Source organism: Chelonoidis abingdonii, chromosome 4, assembly GCF_003597395.2.
Source record: "Chelonoidis abingdonii isolate Lonesome George chromosome 4, CheloAbing_2.0, whole genome shotgun sequence".
In the NCBI taxonomy this organism is placed as follows: domain Eukaryota; kingdom Metazoa; phylum Chordata; order Testudines; family Testudinidae; genus Chelonoidis; species Chelonoidis abingdonii.
This window is the reverse complement of record NC_133772.1, coordinates 117,588,835-117,609,646: the sequence shown is the minus strand read 5'-3', so window position 1 is coordinate 117,609,646 and position 20,812 is coordinate 117,588,835.

Here is a 20,812-nt window from a genome sequence, read left to right as displayed (position 1 = left end):
AGTCAGGTGCTCTAATTGGAGTCAGGTGCTCTAATTGGCCAAAGCTGTTCTAGTTAATCTAAAGCAAACCTTCCTCCCTTGGCAGGGAATAAGGCCCCCTGCTAACACTCTTATGCTGCCCTCTGGCCATGCTGTATCACAAAAAGAAGACTATAAATTCATATTTCCAACAAACATGAATCAGCCTGTTTTCTCCTGTTGCAAATTAATGAAAATTCTATCACATTTTTCTTTCACTTTTTTTGGTTGACTTTTGCAGGGGGAACTTTGACCAGTTCTATTATTGTTTGAAATGTCCACGCACACACACACATCATAACTATGTGTCGAGACATAAAATTGTTGAAAATTTCAGCTGGCTCTACTCATTAAGAAATGAATGTACAAATTTTTAGCACCATCTATTGGTGAAAATATGGAGCTGCAAATTATTTTTATTTGCATAATAGGTTGAATTTTTTTTATAAACTGAATCAGTGATGTCCAATCACTGAAATGACTTTAAGATTACAATTACCACTGTATCCCAGTCAGTGATTCTAGTATGTCAGTTCAAGAAGAGTTTCTTTCTTGATGGATGAGTTAACCTACAGGAGTTGAGAGTGTGTTTTCTGTTAACAAATACATTGTCTTAACAAAGGGCTAGGTTGCGACTATTTTAGTTAAGTGGAATATTACCCTATGTTTCAAGTAGTCTCATTAAAGTCAGTGAGTCTACTTGTTCAGTAAGGGTAATACTCATTATCAGGAAGAGGGTCTGGCCCACATTTATTGTTTCTTGTCTTTGTGACATCATGCAAGTCCCAAATAAAGGAATTATGGAAGAAAATATTTTATAGTACACTTCTACCTCGATATAATGCTGTCCTTGGATCTTACCGTTTTATAAGTGAAACTGTGTTATATTGAACTTGCTTTGATCCACCAGAGGGTGCAGCCCTGCCTTTCCACAGCACTACTTTACCGCGTTATATCCAAATTAGAGTTATAGCGGGTGGCGTTATATCTGTATTATGAATAAATGTTTGCTTTAGAATTAGTCACTATAAAGAACTCTGAAAAGATAGTGGACTGATTGAAACAATAGATTCATGTTAAATTTCAGAAAAAAAAAAAAGAGAGTACATCTTTCTTTGCCATTACTGCTGAAGATTGAAAATGAACATTAGACCATTGGGCATTATGCTACTGAAGGACCTTTGTGTTTATTTTATTATAAGTGTGGAAAATATGGCCCCAATCCTTCAATGATCTCCTTAGGACTACAATGATACACCCACAGAGATACCACTGCAGGACTGAGGCATCATAAATGCAAAACCCACTATTTTTAGAAACATATTAATATAGGAAATTTAAAACTGTAAAGAGTCAGTAAACACAGGAGTTATGTGTCTCCTTTAATAACATTAATTTGGCTACAGTGCACAAACTTAACTTTAGTATTATGTTGACATAGTTTATTAAATTATATTTCCATTTCTGCCCCCTTCAACTTAAAATGAATGGTGCGGGAGAGAGAGACTGAGGCCTTATCTTGACTAAGATAAAAGTGAGTTTAGGATGAGGTTTACAAACTAAGCCCAACCTAAATTTAGACCCCTTTCCTAGTGCAGATACATGCCAGGCAACATCTTTTATTTTAGCCTGCAACTTGATCTTCTGAAATCAAGCTAAAAGTGCATCCACACTAGGAAAACTGGTCAAGTTTGATTGCAGTTTAGCTAGATTGTGTAACATAAACCTGACCTAAGCTTCCACTTTTCCTAATCAAGATAAGGGTAGAGTGAGAGAGCAAGAGAAAGATATATTTTGGCAGTGCATAACCTTAACAGGGTTCAACATTTAAATGCTTCCACTTAGGCTTTGAAGATTACATGATTGAGATGCAGAAATGTTTCATCCCACCTTTTGTGCTGCTGTTCTTTGGTTGGAGACAGTTCTCTGAATGACTAGGTAAACTGTATCAGAGTGCATTTGCAATGCAACAAGATACACATACAATATCTTTATTAATAGCAGTGTAGAATTTGCAGAACATAACAAAAAATGTGGAGAGAATCTAAAATCATGGATCCACATTTTGTTTTTACTTGCAGTTTTCTCTTGTGCCTGATGTTAAAGCAATTTTTGAAGCAGTTTGCTGGGTGAGTTTCAGAGAGGCAGTTACAAAGTCTATCATGCGAATAATCCATGTTTAAAAGCAGCAGCCTCTGTGCCTGTCAGACCAAGGGCAGAGAATATGTGGTTTTCCTGTTCCCCATAAGATATGCAAAGGGTGTAGGGAATTTGTAACACTGCTAAAAATCTCATCAGATTTCCACTGAGTTTGATTTTTCAAACCTTTCTAACAATCTTATTTTTAGTCTACTCCTTCCCTCCACAGTTTCACACTTCAGCCATTTTTGTAGTAGCCACGCCCTGAGAGGAGGGGAGGGGAGGGAATTGTTCTATAATCCTTTACAATGTAAGCATTTAGATATTTTTCACCCTTCCCGAACTCAAAAATAATTGAAATAAATTTCTTTAAATTAAAAAAAAAAAAGCATTACACACACATGCATACGTACGCGTACACACACACACACAAAATCTACTTTAACCCAGATACTACATGTATGCTAGTTTAGCTGGCGCAAATCGGCATAGCTCGATTGAAATTTGTGGTGTGACACTGATTTACATCAACTGAAGATCTGGTCCCAAACATGGAAAGCTTTAGCCCAAAAGGATTTTTTGTTTATTTTCCAGTGAGTTTCCATGAGCCTCTGAAAAAGTGAAATTTAATGTAAAACATCTGTCTGGCAATTCCCTTGAAAACTATTGTTGATTATTGACAACGATAGCACTCAATAGTCAAAATAACAATGATACTTTCTATTCTTAGACTGCAGAATACAATACTTTGGAAAAGGTAGAAAACATGAAGCATTAAATATTCATTTCTCTAGTGACATCCACTATTTAATAGAAGCCATATGGAAAAAACAATTTGTTCCTGAGGCTTTTCTTTTGGGATTCCCTTGACTGCAGTGGAACTCCTCATGTGAGTAAGGGCTACAGAAAGAGGCACACAAAATGGCTGCACAACATTATGTACTGCAATAGTGTCTGATCATACACACCATTACTCATGCAAGAAATCTTTGCTTATGTGAATAGTCCTGTTCATGTCAGTGATGGCTCATATGAAATAAGGCTTCACAGGGTCCAGGCTAAGGTTTGCTTCTAGAAAGCTGCCAAAGTTCAGTTGCTTAAATTAAACATTTTTTTTTTTAACTTCACAGAAGGTTCAGTTTGGGTTTGATTTGAATGTTTGGAGTGAAGGATTGAGTTAGTTATTTTATATAAATGAGGTTGTCCGTCCCTAAATGAAACATGCAGATAATTAGATATTTGGAGTCACTCATTTCTTTCTGATCTTTAATCTTAACATTTTTAGAGTAATTGTTTTTCCCAAGTGCACAATCTGCCACATATTCTGGCATTTGTTTTTAAAATTCAGTGCTAGGGGGAATTTTATGAGTGAATTTTATGCAGTTTAAAGAAGAAATTGGATATGGTGATTGGGGAGATAAGATAACACCTACCTTCCTGCTTATTCCCAGAGAAGACAACACCTACCTTCCTGCTTATTCCTTATTCAATGTGGGTGCTTACTGTGTATCACCTTTGGCACACAAATGGGGAATCATATCCTAAAAATATACTATGTTTGGAGATTAAAAATTAAACAGAAGGGAACCTATGGAGCATCAGATAAATCCTAAGAGTATTCTGATTTATTTCATTTTTTAAATTAAAATGAATGATAAAAAATGTAAGGATATTGGTTAATATACTGAATGAGTGGGACATCTAAAAGCCTCATGTAGTTTCATTGCTTATCTGCATGGTGAATTTATTGAACTACATAGTGCATTATGAAAGACTGATCAAATTCATTTTTCAGAATAAATGCCAAGTAATATGGCATTATGAACTCATATGCCAACTGCCAATATACTTCTTTCCTGACCCATAACACTTTCTTGTTATTTCAGTCTGCCGTGGCCTCTCTTGGACACAGATTTTATTGAAAGTGTGCCAGATTATGTGACTGTTTTTTGAAGTGGACGCATGAGGTGATTAGATCTAGTATTCAATCCACCAGACCCATTTTCTCTTATGATCTAATCTGGTAGTTTTCAGCCTGTGGTATATCCAAGATTTCCAAAGGGGTCTGCACCTCCATTTGAAATATTTAGGGGTTCACAAATAAAAAGAGGTTGAAAACCTCTGACCTAATCCAGTAATTCATCCCAGAGGAAGGTCATTGCACAAACCCACATTGTCGTCTCCTACCCCTTCTTGAGTTGCAGCTGTACAATCACCATGCATGGAGGTTTTGTCACCTGGAGAATACTGGGCTTTGTATCATTTAAAGATGAGATCAGGTCTCCTACATCAGGAGAAAAACAATCACCAGTAAATATAACTTGCCAGATAGAATTCAGTTATAATGCAAAATGTGGACTTCAGTTATAATGGACCTGAGAGGTAAATAGAGTATGAAATATTTAACTATTTTGGGAGGTATATCCTGAGATGAGTTAAAATCAACAATGTAGGAAAGTATGTCAGAGTGGAAGTGAGCTGAATACCACACGCATATAGATACACAGTAACTGGAAAGCAAATATTTCTTATTTGTAATAATTTGAAGCTATGCATGAATGGAGTTGACTTATAAAAAGCCTCAAAATAAGTATTGGTAACCAGTGGCAGTTCAGAATGCTAAAATGGCTAAGATACAGATGCAAAATTAATTCAAGAACAGTTCAGTTTTTATGGGGAACAGATGTATCTGCCAATTCCTAAATAGCTCAGGTACTGTTTTATTTATATATGAGGGTCAGGGCACTTCATGTATTATGATTATGTAGGCATGTACATTGATGCATAATAGCAGATTATTTTAAAATTGCATCATAATTGTGTTCCAGGATCTAAGTTTTTTGTCCGTATTAAGTCTCCAGTCCTTATGATTATGAAGAAAACCTTCAAACTGTGAATCAAATATAAACTGATGTATTGTGGTTTGCTTGAGTCTGTGGACAGCAGACACCCCACACATTCACTGTCAATACAAAAACCTGAACTAGATCAGAAACCGAACACTTTGGGCAGTGTAAAATAAGTGGAATGTTGTACATTTACAAATGGTCAAATTCAGCCACCTTTCTTCATTCTGGGTAGTGTGACGGGTTAACCCCCTGCTTCCAGGGTGCTAATTGATGTGTTGAGGTCTCAGTGATCCTGCCTTTCCCTGTCCCAACCTGGATTCCACTTACTCTGTGCTGCTGTGACAGGCTCTTAAGCCCCCTTCCAGAACACACACAGATAGGGACACACCCAGCTGTAGAATCACACAGAGCCTGCAATCAGCTTTGTGTGAGAGGACTCAGCTCAGGGATTGTCCAGCACTCAGGTGCACACAGCCTCTGGAGTGTAAACCCAAAATTATATTGTCTTCATCTGTATAGAGATCTATACAGCATAAGCTCACGAAATTGCATAAATTGAGTTTTAGAATAAACAAAAAACAAGTGTATTAGCTACAAAAAGTAAATTTTAAGAGATTATAAGGTATAGCAAACAGAACAAAGCAGAGTACTGAGAAAATAAAACAAAACATAGAAACTAGGCTTAATACATTAAAGAAATTGGCTACAAATTGTCATTTCTAACCTAAATGTTGTTTTATGCAGTTTGCAGAGTTTCCTGAAGGGAAACTGTACTGCTTGCAGCTTAAATCTCCAGGTATTTGTTTCACAGACTCATCTTTCTCGCCTGGGTTCAGCCTGCCCCCACCCCCTACCCCCAGTTTAGTTCTTTTGTTTCTTCAGGTGTTTTCAGCCGTCTTTCTTCTTGGAGAGGAAGCAGTGGAGAAGAGCCTAGATTAACTCACTCCCCAGACTTAAATAGAATTTGCATATAGAGGGAACCTGTTGTTTCCCATTTTGGGCCCTAGACCCTTTCCATGGAAAATTCCAGCATTTCAAGATCGTATTTTGTACCAGGTGACATGATCACATGACCCTGCAGTGTCAAAGCAGCATCTCCGGAAACTTCTCAGGAAGGAGGGAGATTAGTATCTTCAAAGTCTTATTGTCTTTTCTAATGGCCTATCCAGGCTGTTTGCATACTGTCTGGTGGACCTTCCTCAGGCGAAAACACAGTTGTAATTATTACATAGTCAATATTTCTAACTTCAGATACAGAAATGATGCATGTATACAAATTAGATAATCATATTCAGTAAATCATAACCTTTCCAATGATACCTCACATCATCCATCTTGCATAAAACATATCTTAGTTATGACATTCATATCATAACAATATTTCTATGAAGAATATGGGACATAATGTCACAGGTAATATTTCACTCTGACTTGGAACTTACACAACTGAAGTCAATGGGAGCTTTGACACTGACTTTAATAAGAGCATGATCAGGCCTCTGTGAGTAGTACTGTTCATTCAAATGGAACTATTAAGGTAGCCACACACTATTCAGAGGAAAGGAGGTAAAATCTGGCCGCAAATTGTTCAAAGTTTATTGTGTTCTTAAAACATTATGTACCAGATTGTGCATTTACATTTCCCTGACACCCACTTGCCCTGTACTAACCCATCCAAGCCAGCTCAGAGGTGCTGGCCAGTGTATTGGGGATGTGGCACCAAGCTTCCACTCACTTCCCAACATTCTCCACACCCTACGCATGTGCTCTGGGGTACACAACACCCAATTATCCATCTATACCTACACTCAATGTCCTGTGAGGGATATGAGGCTGTCTTACTCTCCTCTATGTCCCTGAACAAAGGCATAGGCCAGGCTAGGATTTGTCCCTATATTCCCTAATATGATCAGTTACCACCATACTTTCTCATATGCTCTAACTTTTTACTATTCCTTTTATTGGTCTGTTTATTTTTGTTTTTGCTTCAAGAATGCAAGGTCTTTATGGCAGAGGATGTCTTCTGTTATATTTAGAAAGTCCCTATCACATTGTGTATTTTCCTAGAAACAACTAATCAATAACAGGAATGAAGAGTGGATTCTTTAGTTGTGAGTTTACATAGCAAAGTTGGTGGATGAACACATGGGATTTCTGAAGGCAAAGGAGAGCTCCCAATGTTAAACTCAAATTGCGAATAGAAATATCTCAGATATAGGAATACTTCATGGCTGTGACTGGGGCAGCATGACCTGGATTTGGCTTTCTTAGAGAAGATTCAGTAATGAAACATTCTTGCGTAAGCAGCAGTAGATGTTTGAGTTAAGTCTGTGAATTGTAAGTAAGCACAGTATAAAAGTTCCCAACAGGATGATTGCTTGTGTCTTATTAGCAAAGATGAAAAGCCAGTGAGTCTTCCAAGTGTGCACATCACTAAAGCTCCACAACCACATTAAAGCTGGAGAAATGGCTGAATGATAGCAATTTTAGAATTTTCTATTAGACTTGGGACTGCACTGAATTTTTAGATTGTAAATAATGCTACAATTATGGTTTAAACATCAAAAATCTTAATACTCTTGGACAATCTCATTTGATATGTTTTTGTCTGTCTCTGTTTTTTTCCCTTTCTCTCCCTCTACAGAGAGAAAAAAATGCTGTTTTGACTGAAAATTATAAGAACTTTCACAAAGAAAGTTTTAGCCTCAGAGCGAACCCTGATGAATGATTCAAATACAACACCAGTCTGATCCCTGAATTTGAATTGCTAATAACAACAAAATTTGCTGCTCATGCTGTTGTTGCTGCTGTTCACTCCTGCTAAGCCAGATGTCTATTATCCATCCTTTTGCACACAAAATAACGTCCTATCTTTTAGCGAGACTTTCTCCTGTTTACTGCACTGATTTCTAACATCCAGGGGCAAATTCATGCCTGGCTTAAGCTTTGTTGTAAAACCGTTTTAGACTAGAAATGGTTTTGACTCAGAACCTTCAGACATCGTATCACAACGTGCTTTAATATAATCAGTGTGGATTGTAAACTTAACCTGCCTTCTAAATTTGATGTAACTGCACTTGGGTACTTAAAACTACTTCCCCAATGGTATGGCTCAGTTTGGAACATTGTCACTTCTGAGCCGGGCATTTTTCGTTGAAAGGTCTCCACTAGGACTTGGGCTCATACTTAGCAATGAGCCAGTAGTACTGAATAAATCAGCTCTTATATAAAACAAAAACAAAACATTTTTCCACCTCGGGACAAAGATTGAAAATTAAAGAGATTACCAACCCCAAACTCTCATTTCTCCTCCATTCAAGGGATGAAATTTCGTCTGTTAAATTCAGTCTCTTAGGCCTCTATCCTCCAGGGAAAAATCAAGCAGATTTTTGGTTTACAGGTGCAAAGGTGGCTGAAAACCACCTTCCATGGTGACTGAGAAATCAACTCAGTGGTCAGGAGGCTCAGATGGGTGTAGGGAAATGGAGTAGGTGTGACTATGGGAAATGGGCTTGGTTAATGCTCCCTTATGCCCTGGAGATCTCTTGGAGCTGGAATGGCCCTTGACACAGTGAACAGCTCATGCAGTTAGAATAACCTTTGAGATGTTCCAGTGTACTCCAGATCAGCACAAAAAAGGTACCTGAATCTGAGAAACAAAAACATAGTTTAAAGTCTCCCTCTTGAGTATCTGTCAACCAGATCTCAGGATCAGAGTCCACCCCGCTAAGCCATACATCTTGCTGTCACCTGCAGGAATCCTAGGACATTGAAATACTTCCCCAGCCAAACAACCTCCAGCTCACCAATTTTATCCATTAGCCACATAAGTACCAGCCATGGAGAGTGTTATTATCAAAACTCAAAAGGACATTAGACCATCATTCTAGGGCTACATAGATTCAACTTTGCTGGCAGCACCTGAAGGATTCAGAAATGTTTACACAAGCCTTTTTCATATGTACTCATAAATCTAGTTAAAGGTTAATCCTGCTCACATACCTCTGCCATTACACACACTGTTTGAGGAGGCAATGAGGTTATGCCTTGGTTACTTTCAGTCTTGTCAGGTTGAAACTTGGCATCCAAGCTGACCGCCTAGATATGATTTTCTCTTTATCCAAGGAAATGTCTTACAATCAGATGTTACGTTTAGTTTATTCCACCCAGGGACGTTCAGTTCAGACAGCATCTGGTTTTCAGTGAGGACCTACTTTCTTTTGATCTCAATTTCCTAGCTTGGGTGTCTGAGACACAAAAACGGTCAAATGACTTGCCTGAGGTTAAAGTGAGGTAGAAGGTCAGCAGCAGCAGTTACAAACATTTGGCCCCCAGTCTTATCCTCTCACCTTTTTTTTTTGATGGGTATTTAAAGGGTATATAAGCATAAAAATGCAGTGATATGTGGGAGTCACTCTCTGTGAGTACCAGTGAGGATTGTATGGCTGAAGTCCTGTACGTCATGTTGAGAAATGAAATATTGTAAATGACCACCCTTAACTACTAAGCTATAATCATAATGATGTGTTTGATTTATTTACATAAATGTTCAAGGCATTCAATGCATTTTCCAAATGGAAAAAAGGCATAATCTCTGCCTTGAGAAGCTCACTATCTCAATATAGAGAAATAAATGACACATTATTTAGTGGTAAGTGAGCAAAATTTGCATAGTTATGTTCCTAGACTCCCAACGTGGTGACGAGACACAAGAGAGTGGTTTGTAGTTTGACAGTGGTAGCCTTGAATTTGAATTTTCTGGCTTAGTGCATGTTTTAATTAAGCCCTTATATCTTATTTTAACCCAGGTTTTCCCTTATTAAAGACAATTTTGATAAGGTGGAAAACTATTGCTGGTGTTCCTTTTGAGATAATTACTTAAATTATTCTTTAATATTGCCTATCCCATTTATGGTCATGGAGGTACCTGAACATAAAGAAAATTGGACAGATCCACTAAACATGGTAGGAAAGCTGTGATTCAGGGGCCTACCAGAGGATTACCATTTCCTGTGTAGTTAAGAATTGTGCACGATAGAGATTCCCTCTATCACAATTTACAGTAGTAGTTAGAGGATAGGGAATAAGGATAGCTTGCATTTGGGCTGAACTGTATCAATGCTAGCTGTAGGAATAGATATTACATTATTAGTGTGGGAGTGACTATTCAAATAAGCATTGTAAATCTCTGAACATGCCCACCGTGCTGATGCTTCCAGAAGCCTAAGCTGATGCGGAATGAGCTGAGTGTTCATTCACTTCATAACAATGCTGTGCTTTCTCTTCTGAAAATCAGGACACCTTAACATTTACTAAACAACACATTAAGTCCTCATACCTGAATCCAACTGGCCATGAAGCAATATGCCTTGTGAAATACAAAGTAATCAAATAGTATGAAAACCCTGAGCATTCCAATGGTTTCTAACATTTGGCAGAAGTGGTTGGGAATAGGAAAATGCTATCACCATATTGGCTGCTATAAACTCTTGTCATATTCTGGAGTGCTACAAGTCAGGTACAAGACTTTTGGACAGAGGCTAAAGCTACATCCTGGCATCAATTCAATGGCATGACTATGGACACTAGAGATTAATTTGGCTGATTGCTTCCTGGGAGACAATGGCTTGACTTCAGTTGGCTTCAAGAAGACAAGTTTAAATTTCTATCTTGTTTAGGTTTTGTTTAACATGAGGTAAAAAAATGATTCTCTTAGAAGTTTTGATTAGGTAATTCTGAGTCAATTATTCCTAATTAGGGGGTAATGACTATTCTCCTGTCGTCAGATTAATAGCTTTCTGTTTCCATCTCCATGTACTTAAACAAAATTAATTATCAATCTGCACTTTTATTCAAGGAAAGAGCTCAAGCAACATCTCACATTGCTCATTGGGTTCCTTTTTCTTTCATTATTTAATTAGAAACAGAACGAACTGCAGAAGGTTCAATCTGGACACACACCCTAAATTTTGGATGATTGTCAATCCAGGATAAAATAATGGAGCGGCTGATATGAGACTTGATTAATAAATAATTAATGAAGGGAAACATAATTTAATGCTAGTCAGCAAGGGTTTGTGGAAAATAGACACTATCAAACTAACTTGATTTTTTTTTTTGAATTGCAAGTTTCGTTGATAAAGGTGACAGTGTTCATGAAATATACTTAGACATGTATGAGTCCTTTGACATTGTATCACATGATATTTAAACTAGAATGATAGAAAATTCACCAGAAACACATTAAATAGTTTAAAAACTGGCTAACTGTCAGGTCTCAATATGCATGCAGTGTAGTTGTAGCCATGTCAGTCCCAGGATAATAGAGAGACAAGATGGGTGAAGTTATATCTTTTGTTGTTGAGTGACAAACTTTTGAGCCACCCTGAGCTCTTCTTCAGGCACTTGAAGGACTTCAAAGTATAATTGGAAACAGAAAATCATCATCAAGCAGATGTGTTTCCTTCGATCCCACAAGGATCAGTTCTTAGACCTATGTTATGTATCCTTTTTATAAATAATCTGGAAGAAAACAAAAATATCACTGATAAATTTTGCAGATGACATGAAGATTGGGCAAGTGATAAATAAAGAAGTGAACAAGTCACTTATACAGAGCAATCTGGATTGCCTTGGTATTCTGGGCACAGGCAAACAACATTTGTTTAAATATAACTAGGAACAAAGTCCATACTTACAGGATGGGGGAACTCTATCCTGGAAAGCAGTGACTGTGAAAAAGATCTGGTGGTCAATGTGGATAATGAGCTGAACGTGAGTTCCTAGTATGGCACTATGGCCAAAATGGCTAATTTGATCCTTGGATTTATTAACAGGGAAATATTGAAAAGGCATAGAGAGGTTATAGTACCTCAGAATTTGGCAGTGATGCAAACACTAGTGGAATATTGTGTCCACAATTTAAGAAGGATGTTGCAATATTGGAAAAGATTCAGAAAATAACCATGAAAATGATTAAGGAGATCATTTTATTTGGTTTATCATAAGGAGGTTAAGGGCTGACTTAATCACACTACTTATATAGGGACCAGATAATGTACTCTTACTGTGTTTAGCATGTGGACAGGAGTGATGCCATTTTCTGTCTTAAATTGTGAAATGTATTGTAGTGTATTTAAACCAAGTTCTGGAATTACGTGGTCAAAAACAAATTAAACTGTAGCCAGAATGTGCCTGGTTTTGTCCTAATCTATATTAGATGCTCAAGAGCCACATATACTTTAAGAATGTGACTAAAATCAGAATAGATAAGTATATAAATGTTGATGGGATGTACATTGTATAACCATGTACAAAAGATATAATGTCTGTTAATTTTGGGTTACCTGGGGAATTAACTGATGTTCAGGTGTCATCCAGAGAACAGAATACCAAACAAGCATTAAACCTGTGTTCTTATTCCCTTGTGTTGCCAGCTTCACATGTGCAGTACTGTTGGCTTCTGAACCTAAAGGAAACTAATGCTGGATCTAAGACAGGCTATTGGTTTCTCTTCTGACCTGGAACATATTCACAGACTGAATTTTGCATTTTGTACTCTTTGATAATGTGCTCTCCAGACTAGCAGACAAAGGTAAAATAGGAACAATGGCTGGAAGCTGTAGCTAAAAAAATGCAGACTGGAAATAAGATAACTTTTTTTAACAGTGATGATAATTAACCATTCAAAAAAAATTAACAAGGGTTATAGTAGATTCTTCATCACCGGCAATTTTTAAATCAAGATTGGATTTTTCCCCCCTAAAAGATTTGCTTAATTCAAACAGCAATGTATTCAGGGAAGTTTCATGGCCTGTATAAAAAATGGGAAGAAGGAGAATCCAGGGAACTACAGACCAGTCAGCCTCACCTCAGTCCCTGGAAAAAATCATACAGCAGGTCCTCAAGGAATCCATTTTGAAGCACTTGGAGGAGAAGAAGGTGATCAGGAACAGTCAACATGGAATGACCAAGGGCAAGTCATGCCTAACCAACCTGATTGCCTTCTGTGACGAGATAACTGGCACTGTGGATATGGGGAAAACAGTGGACATGACATATCTTGACTTTAGCAAAGCTTTTGATACCATTTCCCATAGTATTCTTGCCAGCAAGTTAAAAAAGTATGAATAGGAAGAATGGACTATAAAGGTGGATAGAAAGCTGGTTAGATCCTCAGGCTCAATAGGTAGTGATTAACGGCTTGATGTCTAGTTGGCAGCCCGTATCAAGTGGAGTGCCCCAGGGGTCGGTCTTGGGGCTGATTTTGTTCAACATCTTCATTAATGAGCTGGATGATGGGATGGATTGCACCCTCAGCAAGTTTGTGGATGGACACTAAGCTGGAGGGAGAGGTAAATACACTATAGAATAGGGATAGAGTCCAGAGTGACCTAAACAGATTGGAGGATTGGGCCAAGAGAAATCTGATGAGGTTCAACAAAGACAAGTTCAGAGTCCTGCACTTAGGATGGAAGAATCTCAGGCACTGCTACATGCTGGGGACTGACTGGCTAAGTGGCAGTTCTACAGAAAAGGACCTGGAGATTACAGGAGACAAGAAGTTGCATATGAGTCATCCAGTGTGTCCTTGTTGCCAAGAAGGCTAATTGCATATTGGGCTGTATTAGTAGTAGCATTGCCAGCAGATCAAGGGAAGTGATTACTCCCCTCTACTCAGCACTGGTGAGGCCACACCTGGATTGCTGCATCCAGTTTTTGGACTCCCACTACAGAAAGGATGCGGACAAATTGGAAAGAGTCAGTGTAGGGCAATGAAAAATGCTTAGGCGGCTGGGGCACATGATTTATGAGGAGAGGCTGAGGGAACTGTGGTTATTTAGTCTGCAGAAGAGAAGAGTGAGGAGGGGATTTTATAGCAGCCTTCAACTACCCTGAAGGGGGGTTCCAAAGAGAATGGAGCTAGGCTTGTCTCAATGGTAGCAGATGACAGAACAAGGAGCAATGGTTTCCAGTTGCAGTGGGGGACGTCTATTTCACTAGGAGGGTGGTGAAGCACTGGAATGGGTTACCTAGGGAGGTGGTGGATTCTCCATCCTTAGAGGTTTTTAAGATCAGGGTTGACAAAGCCCTGGCTGGGATGATTTAGTTGGGCTTGGTTCTGCTTTGAGCAGGTCATTGGACTAGATGACCTCCTGAGGTGCCTTCCAACCCTGATCTTCTGTGATTCTATGATTCTGTGTTATACAGGAGGCCAGCCTAGATGTTCACCATGGTCTCTGCTCGTCTTAGAATTTTTGAATCCTGGGGGGTCTATGGGGACTAGGTTGTATGTATAGTTACTTGTGAGATCCTGGTACTTTGTGCTTCCCTTTGGGTGAAAAACAAGCTGCTTTACTCATAGTAGTTTTGCACCTCTCCTTATGATTGTGGTAAGTATCAGGTATATATTTTTGTACATTGGCATTCAGTGCTTCCAACTAGAACCTAAAAGATAAATGTAAAACTACTTTCATGAAAGGATTTGTTTTTAAGCCTAGATGAAGCAAGAAATCTTTTCCTTGCTTTTTTGCTCTTTAATTATTTACTTTCTTCCAAGCTAAAAAAAGCCCCATTCCTGACTCCCTGTATATTGTCACTGAAAAGGAAAGTACTCTGTGCAGATGTGTGGTAGAATGCAGTATTATTATATATTGTTTCTTGTTTTTCCTCATTGACTAGCTATTTAATAATCAATTTGTAAAATCAGAAGTGCATGTCCATGTATAAAATGGGCATGTGATGTGTGGCAAGCTTCTCCTGTGTGGTTTTGAACCTCACTTACTTTGGGCCTTAATTGCAACAAACTATGCTATGGCAATTCTGGTCTAAGCAGCTCTAGCAATGCACTTCAATCTGAGGCAGTCAAACCCTGTTTGGGTTATGACTGAAGTCTTTGAATCTAGTTCTGTAGGGTTGAAAGGTGGGTGCACTAAGCTATTGCTCCATTTACCTCTCTACATTAGTACCTAATTCCTCTCCAAAACAGGCCTTTTTTGGCAAATGTCTATGGCAGTTTGCTTGGCAGCTGTAGACACAATCTGAGTCACTGTGATGGAATTTCACTGCCTATGTATATAGTCTGTGCCACCTCTGACACCATTATGTCATGAGCTGAATGCACAAGTAAGTAGAGGATGGTGGTGATTTATTCTGATAAAAGAGCCAGAATGACCTGAAGGGAATTCTTTACACTAAGGACATGGTATATAATTAAGAACATTTGAGCTTAGGAGCTGTTTCTATGTTTCTTTCTGTATTTTCTCAAGACTATACCCTTAATGACCTCCTCTATAATTGAAAAAATGGAAAGTTTCTGTAGATGTCTGTTAAACTAATGCAGGCATCAGAGAAGATATCCAAACACTATACAATACAGAAAGAGATATAGATACTATGATCCAGATCCTTAGCTGGTGTAAATTAGTGAACTCAATGGAGCTATGCTGATTTACACCAGATGAGGATTTGGCCCTCTCCGTGTGCTTGGTGCCTCAGAAAACAAGAAACAAGACATTCCCCTGTTGTGGAGAAAGTACAATCTAAATTCAATATGACACAAATAGTGAGGATCATAGACAAACAAAACTGGGCGGGGGAAGCAGAGAGGAGAGGATGGATAAGGGTAGTAGTTATAAGACCATGCAGTTAGTAAGTCATTGGCACATCTTATAAGCTCCATTAATTGTTGCTGCTCCCCTCCCCTCCCATCTCCCCCACATCCATTTAATACAGAAGATACAAATATAATTATGTACACATGACACCTCAGCTACTACAGCCATGAGTGCAGTAGAAGCCAGATACTGGCTTTGTGCTACCAGAATGGTGCAAAAAGAGTTTGGTTTCCCCCAATGTGAGAGGGATCTTTGATTATTGGAAAATCAGCATAGCTGGCTCTACATTTTCCCCACCTCACTTCATTGGCATAGGCAGTATGCCGAGCAAAAGAAAGGGTGTGCTGGGAGTCAAAGAAAATGGAGCTGGAGGGCAGCATTTTCTAGTAATCATCACTGGCATAAAGGCCCATGGGGAACTATTATAATCTGGTGGAAGTTAAAGGAAACTAAGGCCAATTTTGCTACCTCAGCCAGGATTATCTTTGCAGCCACCTTCGATATCCACTTCACCCAGCTACTCTGAAACTTGTTCCAGCACAACTGAGAATTTAGCCCTCAAATGCGTAGTGAGATCATATGCAGAGCTGGCAAATATATATAACAAACCATTCATGGACGAGACAAGAGAACCTGGAATTGATGGAATGCTACTACAACAGTAGACCTAATGAGAGGGGATATATGAAACGTATGAGGGGACTGTGGATGAACAAAAGACCTACATCCACACTTACAGAGAAAACACTAGTTACCCAATGCTTCAACATAGTATAGAGGAAGCTGCTCTCACAGCTTGAGATAGACAACTCCACATTACATCCCAGACTCAAGAAGACCTGGAAGAACAAGTGGATGTGCATCCCACACCTGAAGCTGAAACTTCACTGCCACCCCCTCCACTGCAGAGCACAGCAGCTGATATGAGGCATAAGATCATGGAGAACATAGCTACAGTCAATCCTCGAGACCGATTACCAAGGCTCAGTGGAGAAGTACCATCAGATAGTATGTTAGAAGATGCAATAAAGCCCTCATGACAATCCCTACTACCACATAACTCAAACCAATGAACTGGTATACGCTACAGCCTCTGTAATCTGGAGATGCTTGGCTACACGATCAGAAGAACAAGACTATGTACCCACCCTGGAAAATGAGGTTGGAGGATAAGAATCAAGGCGACTGCGGAGAGAAGTTACCAGCTGGTGGAACTACAGAAGGGTGTAGAGATTAGGATAAGACTCGGCTACTGAAAAAATAACGGACTGACTCCACTGAAGCCCTAGAGACTGCTAAACAAAGGCTCACAGCACTAGCTACCAGGCTAAGGAGATACACTAGAGAAGCAGAGGCCAAAAAAGTAATTGCCCTGTTCTCCAAAGAACCATCCAAGGTGTACTCCCAACTGCAGTGCAACAAACACAATAAACAGCAGATCCACCAGCAGCAGAAACTGACAGTACTGGAAGAACATATGGAGAAGAGAAGACTCATAACACCAGTGCAAAGTGGCTGCAGGACCTGAGAACAGAGCACAGCAATCTCCAGAACAGAAATCAGTCACCATCACAGTAGAAAGACATCCAGCAGCGGGTCAAGAACATGAAGAGCTGGACAGCACCTGGACCAGACATGATCCACACCTACGGCTAAAGAAACTAACAGCAGTGCATGAACGTCTAGCAGCACAGATGAACCAGCTGCTAGCAGCAGGCTCCCACCAAACTGGCTAACACAAGGAAGAACAGTGCTGATCATGAAAGACCCTGCAAGGGGACAGAACCCTCCAACTACCAGCCAATAACCTGCCTCCCCACAACATGGAAAGTCCTATCAGGCATCATAGCTGCCAAGCTACAGACACACATGGGCCAGTACATGAGCACAGCTCAGAAGGGCATTGGGAACAACACCAGAGGCTCAAAACACCAGTTGCTCATAGATAGAGCAGTCGCCCAAGACTCAAGGTCTAGACAGACCAATTTGAGCACAGCCTGGATTGACTACAGGAAAGCCTATGACTCAATGCCGCCACATGGATCTGTGAATGTCTGGCGCTATCAAAGTCAACAGGACACTAAGGACCTTCCTCAGAAATCAATGGGACTATGGAAGACAACACTAGAAGTCAACTCAAGGCAGCTTGCACAAGTGGCCATCAAGTGCGGCATATACCAACGTGATGCACTGTCCCCGCTGCTGTTCTGCATAGGCTTAAACCCCTCAGCCAGATAATCACAAGGACTGGATACAAGTACAGGTTCAGGAGTGGAACTACCATCAGCCACCTCCTCTACATGGATGACATCAAGCTGTATGCTAAGAATGAACGAGACATTGACTCGCTAATCCACCTGACGCGGATCTACAGTGAGGATATCGGGATGTCATTCGGACTGGAGAAGTGTGGCCGGTAGTAGTGAAGAGAGGGAAGGTAGTCAAGACTGATGGGGTGGAACTACCAGCAGGCCAATAGCAGACATATAGACCAGCTACAAGTACCTTGGCATCCCACAGTCACATGGAAACCACGATGAGGAGGCAAGGAAGACAGCAACATCCAAGTATCACCAAAGGATAAGACAGGTCCTGAAAGGCCAGCTCAGTGGGAAGAACAAGATCCACGCATCTACAGATACCCTGCCAGTCATAAGATACCCTGCCGGTATAGTGAGCTGGCCAAAGGAGGACATGGAGGCTGCTGATGTGAAACCCGGAAGCTCCTCACAATGCACGGAGGTTTCCACCAGTCCAACACCCAGAGACTGTATACCAGCCGGAAAGAAGCGCGGCGGGGCTTGGTGAGCGTCAAAGCCACTGTCCTGGATGAAACTCGGAACATCCAGGAGTACATCAGTAAGATGGCCCCAAAGATGAGCTGCTAGAGAATGCCTGAGGCAGCAGCAGACATGGGAGGAAGACAAGCAGAGAAGTGCATGGCAAGACAAGACCCTGCATGGGATGTACCATCGACAGATAGCTGAGGTGGCTGACATTGAGAAATCCTACAGGTGGCTGGAAAGGGTGGACTAAAACAGCACGAGGCACTGATCATAGCAGTACAGGAAACCTGAGCCCGATCCATGAAGCAGGGTCTACCGACTAAGAACCAGGGCAACTGTGCAGGCACTAGAGCAGTTAAATATGGCAAGGTAGACCAGGCGCATCATGACGACGAGTACAGGTTAGGCCTCGACTCAACACATAAAACAGGCGACTGCTGCCACAACAAGTGGCTGGCATTGAGTACAGGAACATCTGCACAGCATATGGGCTAGACCCTCCAAGACCAGATGGGAGATTCCACAGAAGGTTGTGGAGAATAGCAGGGCTAAGATTCTGTGGGACTTCCAGATCCAGACGGACAGGAGGTACTGGCCAATCAACAGACATCGTGGTAATAGACAAGGAGCAGAAGACAGCGGTGGTGATAGATATAGCAGTGCCAAGTGACAGCAACATCAGGAAGAAGGAATATGAGAAGCTGGAGAAGTACCAGGCCTGAAAGAGGAAGTAGAGAGGATGTGGAAGTGAAGGCCAATGGTCCCAGTGGTGTAGGAGCACTCGGGGCTGTGACTCCTAAGCTGGGAGTGGCTCCAACAGATCCAGGACAACATCAGAGCTCTCTGTCCAGAAGAGTGCAGTGCTAGGAACAGCTAAGATACTGTGCAGAACCCTCAAACTCCCAGGCCTCTGGTAGAGGACCCGAGGTTGAGGAAGACACATACCACCATAGGGGTGAGAGGGGAAATTTTTTTTTTTTTTTGTATATAATATGTATGTGTGTCATATGAGAACAACTAATATATTTTATTAGTTTAGAATAATTACTGTCACTTAAATCTAGCCCTTTCAGTAGAATGATCACTGTTTTCCATCATGAAGCAGAGGGAGTGAAATCTCATCTGTGTGTATAGAGCTGATCGTAAGATTTGTGGGATGCCAATAGAAAAAATAGATGATGGATCTATTTTCTAAGATCACTGTCAAAGTGGACTGATCTGGAGTTGGCATCAATTTTCTTGTTCCAACTTGCTCCTGGCATTAGAAAAGGACAGATCAGGCTGCCCTCTGTGTCAGCATGAGGCTTCCATAAGCAATATCGAAGTAATCATTCTTGTTGCTTGTGTCTCAGGCTGAACTTGTCTGTAGAGCCCAAAACAGTTTTCCTTTCCAAGATGGCATTATATGCTGTATGTGCATATGTGAGAGATATTCATAACAACGTCCTAACACTGATGAGATCAAAAACCTTCAGAACTTGCCTGATATTCTGCTTTATTACAAAATGAACCAAATCATCTGGTAGGAAGAATTTATTAAAAAAAAAAAAGGTGAAAGACAATTGCAAATCATTTAAGAACACCTTATTAGATGGTCAAAAACCACAAGCCCATAACCAAGGAGAAGGCCATACTGGTGAAAAAAATCAACCTAGTTTAAGGAAGTGAAGCGGAAAAATTAATTAAATAAATGAATAGTAACAACAATGACAACAACAAATAATAAACAAATTATTAATAATTAATAATGCAAAAGATGAAGCTGATAGTAATATATATCCATCAGATATATTGATAAGGGAAGCCAATCAACACCAGGGGCAATCTACGGCCAGCAGAGTTAAGAACAACAAGAAGGTATTTCTTTTCATATATTAGGAACAAAAAGAATCCTGACCATGGTATTGGCCCAGTACTGGATGGAAATGGCAGAATTATCAATAATAATACCAAAAGCTAGAAGTGTTCAATCAATATTTCTGCTCTGTATTTTTTTCCTCCAAAGATCACATAGTCTCATCATATGGTGATGATAATACTCTTTCAATTCTATTAGTATTTCTGGAGGATGTTAAGCAGAAGCTACTAATCTTAGACATTTTTTAAATTATCAGGTCCTAATAACTTGAATTCAAGAGTTGTATAAGAGGTGGCTGAGGCACTTGTTGGATCATTAATGTTCTTTTTCAATAAGTTTTGGAGAACCAGGGAAGTTCTAGAAGACTGGAAGAAAGCAAAGGTTGTGACTTGCTACTGCCAACAGTTTGATCAAAAAACTAAAATAATATAAAATTAACATGGCATACATTACATTGATTAAAAACTGCCTAACTGGTAGGTCTCAAAATGTTCTGATAGATGTGTTTCCAATGGGGGCCCACAGGGATCAGTTTGTGGCCTTATG